We start from the raw sequence: 13,101 nt of genomic DNA, 5'->3' as shown, positions 1-13,101 counted from the left end.
TTAGGAGCAATTTGGACTTTTATCTACAAAAACAGATGGAAGGACTAAAAAGTTGATTAAAATAAAACTTAAGGACCTTATAATAATATGATGGACCTACTAGTATGTTAAGCAAAAACATAAAGAGTTTATAATTATTTACCCAATTTTAAATAAAAAGTCATGCTTAATTTGAAAAGAGTTGTTACGTCTACTATATTATATTGTCTTCATGCATATAAATAAGTTTCTATTTATTATGTTTTACTAATGATCATGAAACTCTTCCATCCTAATTAAAGCACATCATAATTTAGAACTCTCATTCAATTGCTTTATGAGACAAATAGTACACAAGTTTGCTGTATAAATACTTAATTATAATGTAAGCGTCCTGATCAGTTTCAAAACCATGGCTTATGTTTCTTATCTCAGCTGTCTTATTCTCCTACTCCATAGCTGCATAGCTATTAGTTCTAAAACTAATTGCCAAGTCATCCATCGCCTCTTTGCTAGGGAACCCGATACCAATACTCCTAGAGAAAGTGGTTCTGTCGAAATCTGGGATCCAAATACCGACCTGTTTCAATACCTATATATTGACAGGTTATTCGGTACAACATTAAACCCAATACCTATATATTGCCAATCTACGCCAATGCTGATGTTTTGTCTTACACCATTCAAGGTTTTTTTTTATTTTGTTTGTTGTTTATTATATAAAATAGTCTTAATATATTAAAATACTACCAATTTGTTTAAAAAATTTGATTGGTCTCTTTCAACTTGCTTAAATAACTTGTTGGCCATCTAAATTTGTTTAAAGTGATCCATTGGTCCCTTGAACTTGATTGCAATGATTAATGTGCTTTTTGAATTTATTTAAAGTAATATATATTCTAATTTGTCTAAATTCTTGAAAAAAATTCAAAACTTAAAAAATAAAGACCTAATTCGTGATTCTAAGTCTTTAAAACAAATTAATTTTTTGTTGTGTATATCTTTGTGGCCGTTTTATAGATTTAGAGACTTAAACAATGAGATACCATATAGACTTTGTTAACAAGTTTAGCACCAACTGATAAAATAGGCTTAATACATCATTTGCCCCTTGAACTTGTCCAAAAAGCTTGATTGGCCCCCTGAACTTTCAAAGTGTTCCGATAGCCCCTTGAACTTGCAAAAAATATTCAGTTAGCCCCCTAAACTTGTGTAAAATGTAATCAATTGATCACTCGACCGTAAAAGAGTAAGTTAAATGCGGAAGATGTATTCCACGAGTCTTATAAAAAGTAAAACGACCAAAATTGGAATATACGGTTCTAATATTAGAGAAGACAAGTTGTATAGTTGAGCAAACAATAACTTCCTTTTTAATCTATTTTTTAATTATGCAATAACATTCTAAGATACGTGGAATACATCTTCCGCATTTAACTTACTTTTTTACAACCGAGTGATCAATTGATTACGTTTTACGCAAGTTCAGGGTGCTAACTGAACATTTTTTGCAAGTTCAGAGGGCTATCGGAACACTTTGAAAGTTCAGGGGGCCAATCAAACTTTTTGGACAAGTTCAAGGGGCAAATGATGTATTAAGCCTATAAAATATAATGTAAAATCAAATGGAGAGACTCATGATGGGTCCTGGTGTGAGTCCCTATAGTTTTAGAGTTCAATCACTTAAAATAAACATGGTATAATAAAATATACTGATGATACAATATTTTACTTTTTATAGTATAAATATGATTTAACATTTTTAGCTATTTGTACTTATAAAAAAATTGTCACTTTATACTTTTAAAATGTTCAATTTATCCATTAAATTTGTTTAAAATGACTTATTGATCCACAAGTCTAAGAATGGATAATTTCTAGAATTCCTATATATTGAAGAGACTAAAATTATATAGGAGAATGAATATTTTAACAATAGAAAATATAATAATAGAAAATATAATAAAGAGTAATTTTGTTATTTTAAATTTTATTTATTTTAGTTTGATCATTAATTCTAACACATTGGTTAAAAAGTCGGACTAAAAATAAATAAATATATATATAAGATAATACGGAAGAATTAACAAATTGTTTAACCAAACTCATTTAATAACTAACAATGGTATTCAAATTTTTTGTGATTATTCTAAAATTATGGATTTAAAAAAAATTAATTATAAAAACTTCATTATATTAAAAAAATAGAACATAAAAAATAAACCACATTTTTAGAAGGTATGCAAGGCCTAAGCTTAGTGTAGCTTTAATCGGACTAGAGATGAGGCAGGTCACTACTTACGGCTTACAATTGGTGTATTAGATCCCACCAATCAAAATCATTTCAGTGGAAAATAATTTTTGTTATTTTGTATGTTGGAATCAAATTGATGATTGCTCAAAAACCGCGATACTATTTTGATTCCTTATTCATAAATTTATTATTAATTCGGATTTGTTTTTATGGTAAATAATTTATTTGTATATTTTTTCCAAAAACATTGTCTACTCTCCATATTTAAAATAATAAATTGTTAGGTCTTTAAATTTTATTTTATTCAATAATTTAGCCCCTCCATTATTTAAAGCGTAAAGTACAAAGAAAATGTTTGTGGTTTGCCCTATTGGCAAATAAATGTTTGTGGTTTAAAAATTTACAAATAGATGTATGTAGTATTTTTTTTTTACAACCACGTATTTAAAATTAAACTGTTAACTTCTGATGACAATTAATAGCATTTTTATTTTTATTTGAAATTACATATACATATTGACAAAACACAAATTCTAAAATCGAATTAAAATTCTTCAAAAAAAAAATCGAATTAAAGTTGTGTAAAATAAATTTAAATATGAATTTAGTTCATAAACTGTTCAATTAATAAAAAAACATAAATGATCATCATATGATTTATGGTTTCGATTTAGGGAGCTTTGTTTTATCGGTGTGTAGGAATAAAAAAAATTAAAATAAAAATATTTTTGGTTGTAATCAAAACTAAAAAATGTAATTGAAATGTTTTGTTTTATAAATAAAATATACCACATACATCTATTTATAATATTTTAAACCACAAGTCTCTGTTTAAAAACTTGGCAAACCATAAACATTTTTTTTACCTCTCTTATTCAAATGACTAATTTGTTATTTACTTATTGGGAAAAAAATTATATTAATATCAAAAATCCAATATTCTTTACAAAGTCAAATTTAAACACCAAATTTAGTATTTATTAAATTCTTTTTACTTATCATAAATAAGTAAATTTATGGATATACAGGCAATGGTATATATGGTCTAATCATTCCTGAATGCTCTCAAGAACTAGATGGTGGGGAAAATGAGTGTCACAATATGTTTCATCTTCAAACTGGTGACGTGCTTTTTTTCCGCACGGGAGAAACCTTATGGGGCTATAATAGTGAAATGAGACTCTAATTTTCATTGCTATCGCTCGCATCCCCAACAATGACCTCCACAGAGTAAGAACAATAATATATAAAATTTACAAATTATAGTTAGGATAAATAATTTAAAAAATACGTTGTTTTAGAATAATGTTATATTATTATATTTTGTTAAACATGCATATATCTTTTTAGAATCACTTTATATTTTTATATTTTGTTAACTATTTATCTCACATCATTTTAGAATAAATTTATATTTTTACATTTTGTTTTTTAATTATTTTATGTATTTAGAAATGTTTGTCTTAATTGATCATGAAATTAATTGATATACATTGTAAAATACTGGAGGAGCATATATATAAAATCTGAAAAAGTTAAGCATACCTTTTCTCCTTTTTAAGAAATGTCATATATTATTTTAAGAAATTATCATATCCAACAATTTTTCTTTATAAATTATAAGATTCTTTAAATACATATCTGTTGAGATTTCTCATGCAAGCTCTTTCAGTAATTCACAGTGTATCAATTAATTTCATGACCAATTGAAATAAACATTTTTAAATAGATAAAAAATTAAAAAATATATATGTATTAATACATATCTGTTCAGAATATTCTTTATATATATAAACCCTAAAAATCTTTTATTTTATTATTGTTTAACCATGAATTTATCTTTTTGTCTATTTCATGTGTCATAGAGATTCTACTTAGGAGGGCCTACAAACATATTGAACGGATTATCTATGGAGTTTATCGTTAAAGCTTTCAACATCGATAATGAGTTGGCTATGAAACTTCAAAGCAGGCACTACAAAAAAAAATCACTTTCAGGGCGAAAAAAATCGTCCCCAAAAACATAAAAATTTGTCCCCTATACTTTCAGGGACAATTTTTTCGTCCCCATTTTTCGTCCTTGTTTCCTCCTTCCAAAATTCTATAGGAGACGAAAAAAATGATGTCGTCCCCATTCTTAGGGACGATTGTCGTCTCCATTGAGAGGGACGACTGTCGTCTCCGTTGAGAGGGACGACTGTCGTTCCTATTGAGATGGACGACTGTCGTCCCTGTTTATAGGGACGACATGTCGTCCCGATTTCTAAGAACAACATGTCGTCCCCATTCATAGGGACGACTTTCGTCTCCATTTGTAGGGATGAAAATTTGTCCTTGCTTCTAAGGACGACTGTCGTCCCCGTTCATTGGAACGACATGTTGACCCTGTTCCTAGGGACAACTATCATCCCCGTATTAATGGTGACAAATTTTTGTCCCTACAATAAGGGACGACAATCGTTCCCAAAAAATAATATGCGAATTATTAATTAAAATCAATAAATTACTGATTTTAAACGATGAAGTTCAATTTTCAATGGCAAACCATAAGCTCAAGATAAACATAAATCATATAAGAAAATCACAACTTGATGATTTTGAACACAATAATTTATTATCTAATGGCAATATTAAGATATTAGAAAAAAGGAACTGAAACAATGAAGTTTTGTTGAGCTTATTTTTCCCAAATAATATCTGTTTTGACATGTCCTATAATAATATCTACAATGACTCAAACCATGTTCAAATTCCTCTTCAGCATTAAACAGTTTCATTCTGGTGAAGTCGTTGTTAACTTGCAAATTCACACACAAAAATAAAATTCCTCTTGAGCATTAAACAGTTTCATCCTGGTGAAGTCATTGTTACCTGCAAATTCAGACAAAAAAAAAAAGGAATTCTTAATTCACTGTATTCATCAAAGTGGAATGATATACATAACAACAAAGCCTTAGTCCCGAAATGATTCGGGGTCGGCTAACATGAACCATCATATAAAACCGTGAAAGTCAAGTCGTGTCAGCGACACAGATTCGCTCCCTCCAATCCGTCCTATCCACTACCATATTTTCCTCAATTCCCAGTAAACTCCTATCACTCTCGATCACCCTCCTCCAAGTTTGCAGTGGAATGATATACATACAGTAGCAAAATTAACTACATATATTGTTGTATAGCATGTCATACATGTATAATCACCACCCAAACAAGGCACTGTATCTTTGCTCGGTAATATTTTTAGGTTTTCCATCAGCATTTGGTGAAGCTTCTCGTTTTCCTCTACAAGCTCTTCAATAACTTGCTGGTGTTTCAATACCTTTATAGATAGAAAACATGACCATTTAACAAGATTCCATCCCCATGTAATAAATTGAAGACACTATTGGACACTAGACGAGATCAGACTTCAGAGTCTACACCTAAATAACAAATTTCATCAACGAAAATTCAAAATGGTGTACAACATTTGAAGAAAATTATTTTCTGACCTCACACGTCAGCCTGGATATACATTGTCAAAGAATTTGAAGAATTTTAGACAACAACTCAGATCAAGTCAAAATTATGATATTTTTGATATTTGGCATTCCAACAAGCCTAGTAAAACAAATGCAAAGCAGAAGAGGTTTTAGTGATCTATGGACATATTATGATTGACAAGTACAAAATTATGTTGTCTGTTTTGTGTTTTTGGTTCAGACACGTATATAAGAAGATAATAAACTCCATACATAACCGATTTCCAGTAGATCTTCGATAAAGAATGAGATTAAAATTTTCAAACGAGGATTCCACATAACATGAAATATGTTCTAATGTAGAATGAGTTCTTTTTTTTAATGCTGAACATCAGTATCATGAATAACTTTTCTCAAATTGCTCTCTTATAAGTTCTGAGAACAAATTAAAGCTCGTGAATAGCTTTTCTCAAATTAATATAGCGCATGATAGTAAAGTACCTGTTGATATTTACAAATTATTGATCAATTGTACCAAAATCAAAAATGAAAAATCTTTCCATTCGGCCCTAACATAACATTCCACCCCATAGTTCTCATACAGTGAGGCAGAGAATTAGTGCAAATCTCTACCAATTAGCATCTGTGAGTGACCAGGACATGGATGCAAGCTGAACTAATATGCAAAATACACAATATAAGATGGTCATCAAATATCATAGATGTGAGCGCTTTTTACTATCTTAAGCATCATAAAATGCAAAGTTAGTATGAGCTTCAGTTATGGTAAATCCTGACATGTTATCAGGAAGCGCAAAATTACGATGCTATCTATATTAATAAGTTAACAAATTGAATAGTTCAGTTTATTTCATCATTTGGGACGATGATCGAGTCTAAAGGTTCATATATAAGGTTGAATACAAAAATACACATCAAAATTCACTTTTTCACATATTAGAATAACGTCAAATAATTTCAACAAATGAGGGCAGCATGCTATATTATGTCAGGTATTATGCAATTCAAACAATAACCTGATAAAGAGTAAATTAGAAAAGAATGGTCACTTGAGTCAATTGATATGTCAGTTACCATGAAATTCAGACAATATTTCAGATGGATCTTAAAAATGAAAAACCAATCTTATAATATACACTGCCAATTTAGCTAGGCTATAACCCAAATTTATCTAGACTATAAGCCATCGAAACAATATACATTGCTTACCATCACATTCTCTCAAGCTTACAAACAGGGCATGGAACAAGCTGCAAATTTGATAACAAAAACCAAGTTAATTAAGATCTACTAAGAGTATTCTTAAGGGCTTATCCAACAATTATATTCATAAGTACCAAAAAAGGTTGGTTGAACCAAATTTAAGTTACCTACAACCCAAATTCCCTCTTTGATGTTCCTTAAAACAGACTCTCTGTAGGCTTCCAACATCTTCTCTGTAGCATCTTGTCTGATTTTGACTTGTAAGAGTAAAATGCACCAATTCGCATCCAATCTGATTGTCTAGAAAGAAAAATTTATATTAGGTGAACAAACTTTATCCTATAAAAACACAAACACTAGCTATATTTCTTAATTTTCTGTGGTCTATTTAAAGTGCCAAAATACTTGTTTTCAAGTCTGTAGAAGATAGAAGAGCTCACTATAATTACCCCAAATCTTGTGAAAATGGAAATATTCAAATAGATAAAAACAATCTTACCCAAATGCTTCTAGTTCTTGTGGAAAGTGCAAGAGTCACAGCCATCTAGAAAAAATTTCCTTCAGTACCAGTCAAAATTATAAACAGATATGCACCTAATGTAAAGCTAAAGAATAAATCATAAACGTAATTACAATTACCAACTAGTGAAGTGTATAGCTTGCGCCTCTTAAATCTGATGGGGTCTGGATCGGATACCTCAAGATAACCCAGGCAAGCAAACCTTTATTTAAAAATGAAAGGCAAATACCAACATATAAAATTCAGAAACTTCAATCAAACAAATAAGCATAGAACAATATTACTGAAATGACAAAAAATTGCTATCTTCCAATCAAATAAATTGACAATGAAAAAGAGGTTCAGAATGACACAGTATACACAATTTGGTAAGTAGCGAGTTGGCCATGTCTTTCTCCATTGAAGAATCATCCATCTTAACAGAAAAGAACAAAAATTTAAAAAAAAAAAACAAATTCGAACATTCTCGAAACCCTAACTTTTATCCCAAAATGAATTCAAAAACTAATACCTTGATATTAGCCACATGTGTAGAAAGCCCTCCATTGTCGAAATTGTAAGCCTATGGTCTTCAATTCTATACGCACGAACATGTAATTACAAATAGGGAAAGAAGTGAAGATAAAGGCATGGAGAAAGCAGAAACGATGAGAGCTTGAAAGAAACTGAAGGCATACAAAATCAAAGAAGAAGAAATCACGAGAGGAGAAACCAGGAGAAAAGAAGAAAGAACGACTGAAGGCAAAGAGAGATGGAACTTGAAGAAAACCGATGCAAAAGAGAGCGGGAAGGAGAAAAAGGGTTTGTCTTGATTTAATTTCTACCAAAAATCGCCTAGTCGATGAAGAACATACAAAAGAGGCTGAATCGTCCCTGAATTATTAATTGAAATTAATTATATATTTTATAAATACATATTAATATAAAAGCGTCCCCTATTGTATTAGCAAAGAGTATTGGAATTAATATAATATTTTGTCCCTAATATGAATTTGATAATATCATTTAGGCACTATATAATTTAATTGTCCCCAAATTTTTGTACCTGAAACTCCTATTTTTTGTAGTGAGGATTGACCTTAGAGGTAGCATCGTCTATATGACTAGTGGTGGAACTCATTTATGGAGTCCACCAATTACTCAACCATCTCCAAAACATGACCAACAGGAGAGAAAAGGTCCTTACGATGTCAAGGATAAGTCTTTCTGCAACATTAACATGAGGATAGCAAAAATCTCTGATCCTTCAAAGGCGGATGTTTGCATTCCAGAAGTTGGACATTTGAAAACCATTGACGTCCAACAACTCCCTATTCTTGAGTCAAGCCAACTTAGCGTTTCTTACAACCTTCTTCTAAAGGTGAGAAACTTTCTACTGTAGTTTTTGGCAAATCTGGTCATGGACTATTCAAGCATGACATTCGAGTACATAGTTTAAGACCAGTTGGTGAAAAAATTTAATTAAATATTATTTCTATTTTATTTATAATGATTAGTATTTTTATTTTAGCAAAATTAAATATTATTGCATAAATTGAGTCGCTACTTGTTAAATAAGTTTACTATAAACATTAAGATTCAATATATTTGAAATTGCATATTTAACAGTTTAAAAATAACTTATCATATTTATAATGCAATTTTAGCAAAACTGTAAAATTTAATTTGAAAATAGTAAAAAATATAAATCTGGGAGTGATAAATTGAGTCACATGCTTTTACTGACAAGTAATTGTCGTACTTCTTATAAATGGAGTTTCGAGAATTTAAACCTTCAACCACTTGGTCTAAAAGATTATGATACTACACCAATCAACTGTTTGACCTAAGTACTTAAGCGTATAGGTAAAATCTAAGAATAACTTTTATTATTTTATGTAATAGTGTGCAACTATAATTTACCAAAAAGTTTATGTGTCAAATTGGAAAGTAAAGAGCTTATATTTTTTATGTTAATATGCAGGATGTTATGAGATTACCCCATTGGGAAAATACTCATAGCATAATGTACGTGGTGAAGGGTGAAGGTCATATTCAAGTAGTGGATGACAATGGAAAGAACGTGTTCGATGGCAGCTTAAAGGAAGGACAACTCCTCATAGTACCACATAGCTTTTTGATGGCGGAACAAGCAAAAAATGAGAGATTCGAATATGTTACTTTTAAGACCAATGGTAACCCAATTACCTCTGATCTTTCTGGCCGAAAGTCAGTCATTAATTGCTTGCCTTTGGAGGTTCTTATAAGTGCATTCAGAATAAACAAAGAAAAAGCTAAGAATGTGAAGTTTGGAAGGAAAGAGACATCCTTAATTAAAATTATACCATAATATATGTGAAAAGGAAAGCACATGACCTTTTTCTAGAATATTATGAATAATATTGCAAGTGATATAGACTAATATCGAGTGCTTATTTTATTATACGGATTATATCTTTGTCTTTTTATGTTGGATTTTCTTAAGTTACATTTCCCCCCAAACTATAAGCACATGAATAAAAATAATTCTATATTTATTATATAATCTTTCAATATGATCACAACTTAGTCCTCCTCATAGATAAATTCAGCAAGTTTAGCAATTATATTGTTAAATATTTATATTTTCCTCTCAACTCCATCTTGACTCTACATGGTATTTCCTTTGTCAAGTTCTAATAGACCTTGAAATATGGCTTAAAAGATGATGTAAAATTTTCCTTTAATAAATTGACCCAGAGACCTTAGTTGACAGTATAAACCCAAAAAAATGTGCAAGTTAGAATACTGCTAATAGAAAACATGAAAATAAATATACATTGACACTAATGACCCAATATTTTCACTTACTTGGTCTTAAACTTCAAAATTGGGCATAAAAGTCATGAACTTTGCACTTTATGAATATAAAAGTCACTTATGAAAGTAAACGACGACAAAATGATCATTGTCGACCTCTCCAAATGGAAAAGTCTAAGAATTAAACTTCTTTAAAACAAAGTTTCTAATTGAAATGTTAGCGACAAAAATTCTCTCCCTCCACTCTGTCCTATCCACTACCATATTTTCCTCAATCCCCAATAAACTCATACCACTCTCGATCACCCTCCTCCAAGTTTGCATTAGTAAAGAAATATTTAAGGATTTTTACATCTGATTTTGAAGTTCACATTCATAAACAAATTTGGCCAAATTTGAGGGAACATATGTGTAATTTCTCCCTTATGAATGTAAAGAAGTCTATTAAGTTCATTCTATATTCTTCCTAATTTATTTTACTTCTTATACTTGTTTAAGTACTTTCAACTAGCAACAAAACCTAATGGAGCTCTCTATCCATGAGAAAATAATTCTGAAACTCATTTTATGTAAGAGTGCCATTCTGTTGGCTTTTTAGAAAATATTATAATTTTTTTTCTAGAGAATTTAGTTGTTTAATAATAACATTTAATCTTTTTTCACTTATTAGATCCTTAGCAACACTTAGATCTAAGTGAAAGTAATCAAGCTGAGAGAAATCACTAGTCATATAAACATGTATAATATGTTTCTACTATGAAGATAAACCTTATATCTTGATGTTTCTATCTCGACGAAAAGTTCTATTGGATCGCCTAAACTCCGTCGGTGATCGTCATCAGTGACGGAACTCTGACATATTCTTATGTGTCGGCGATATCCTCCTAAATAAGTAGATCTGACAATTCTGTAGTGACTCAAAAAGTCACTGACACAATTTTTAGTAGGTCAATTGTGTTGGATATACCGACCGACTACAAGTAGACATGAACTTATGTCGGACATTCCAACAACATTACTAATCCATATATGTCGGTGATCAATTTATCAGATTATGTATTTATATAATTTACTGACACAAATTGGGTTGTTTATTTTAAATTATTTCCATAATTATTTTTGTATTTTAATTTTAAAGGGAACTCATATAAATGATTTTCAGCTTTGTTTCAGCAATTATAAATATATATATTGCATTAAAAAATAATAGTTGGTTAAACAAAGCTAAAAAAAATACTTCATAAAAAACGTTAATTAATATAAACATGCTAACTAGTAAACTATCTCCAAAGTGAGAATTCAAATGAGCTAACAAAAATATTTAATTGAAGAAAATAAACAAATATAGTCTACTTAGCGAAAAAAAACTCATATTGATTAATTAAATCAATATGCAAGTTTCTACTTAAAATGATCCCGTCCTTGTCCCAGTCGGTTTGATCCTCACGGGTAATGGGAAATCCCTGCCCCGTTGCCACCCCACTATATAATATATAAACACGCAAAAATTAGTAGTAGGAAGAGGCACTTACTTGCTCTAAAGCTTCAACCAGAGTCCTTTTTGGTTTGGTATGGAATAAATAATAGTGGCATATACCAGTGGCCAGATAGCGAATAAAATAAGCGTAGAACTCCTCGGGTTATGTACTCCAGCAAAATCACTTTGTTTATTCTATATGAAGAATCATAAGGATTGATATAATCACAAAACATAAGCAAAAGCAAACCCTCATCTTATGATTCTCGTAGCCATTTTTTTCTTAATTTGTGTAAGATAAAATGCTTATTAAGTTTTGCACTAAGTTGATGAAAATATAAACATGATTTTGAAGTGTTATCAATCAATTGAAAAGGATTGACTTATGATAATAAGAATTTCTCCGATTAGAAAATATTAAAATTGAACTCCCTAAAATGTGTGTGACAACATAGTAACCTAGTATCCTTGGTATTTCTGTTTAATTTCTAGGCATTTTAGAGGAATCTTGACATAATTTTAGATTAGATTAGGATAGACTTGCCGATCTAAAAATTACATTAATATCTAAGGAGTGATCTACTCATTATACTATTTTCCCTGATACATGATATAAAATACATGACATAATGACATACATTTATTTTCGTGTTGTTTGATTGTTTTTCGTGACAGTATATTAAAATTATGTTATCTGATAGTTTAAATATAAACCAGTTCAATTCACATGTGATCTTCCCATGACAAAATTTTGTCATCTAAAAAAACGTGCGTTTAATTCAAAATTTACTTAATCATCAAATGAAACTTGTGATAAATGACTGTCATGGTATTCAGAAAACAAAAAAGCGGCAAATGAAATTTCTCTTACGCGGTCAACTAAAACGGATCCCAAATTTAAGGCGCTCAATACGTTTGACTGGAATTTTTAGCTCATATATAAACCATGACCTAAAGACTAAATTAGGTTTCGCCTGCAGCTCAGGCTTCATCTCTCTCACCCCTCTCGTTGGCTATCTCCGGTTGCTTTCTACATGCAAATCACTAGGACTGAGATCGAAACACGGTAATGGTGAGCCATATTTACTTCGTTCCTCGGTGTATTAGAGTTTCATTGTTCCTTAAGCTATATTTTTCTCATTCGATTTACTCTTGCGTATCTATTAATTTTCAAACACACCGTTGAAAAGGTTAAATCTCCCGCTTACATACACTGATTTTACTATATTCATTGTTAGATTCACCAATGAAAAGCTTGAGTTTTAATCTTACAGCTGGGTAGTATACTTCATGATGGTATTGTGGGTGATACTGAGATAAGTAGATCTTGCTCTTTTTAATTGAAAATATTATTAACATTAGGGATTATGAACTGTTTGGATTCGTTTTTATTTGAATACAATATTTG

At 30.3% G+C, this 13,101-nt stretch overlaps 1 long non-coding RNA gene across 1 annotated transcript; it reads left to right on the top strand.

Moving 5' to 3' along the window:
• The first annotated feature begins 392 nt into the window (after positions 1–392).
• LOC136229368 (uncharacterized) lies at positions 393–4,865 on the top strand. Its single transcript, XR_010689084.1, has 3 exons — positions 393–667; positions 3,262–3,463; positions 4,099–4,865. It is a non-coding gene; the product is annotated as an uncharacterized lncRNA (long non-coding RNA).
• Positions 4,866–13,101: the final 8,236 nt, after the last annotated feature.

The sequence above is a fragment of the Euphorbia lathyris genome, chromosome 5 (assembly GCF_963576675.1).
Source record: "Euphorbia lathyris chromosome 5, ddEupLath1.1, whole genome shotgun sequence".
Taxonomy (NCBI): Eukaryota; Viridiplantae; Streptophyta; class Magnoliopsida; order Malpighiales; family Euphorbiaceae; genus Euphorbia; species Euphorbia lathyris.
Note: the sequence above shows the minus strand (reverse complement) of the source record. Positions and strands in the feature narration are given on the sequence as shown.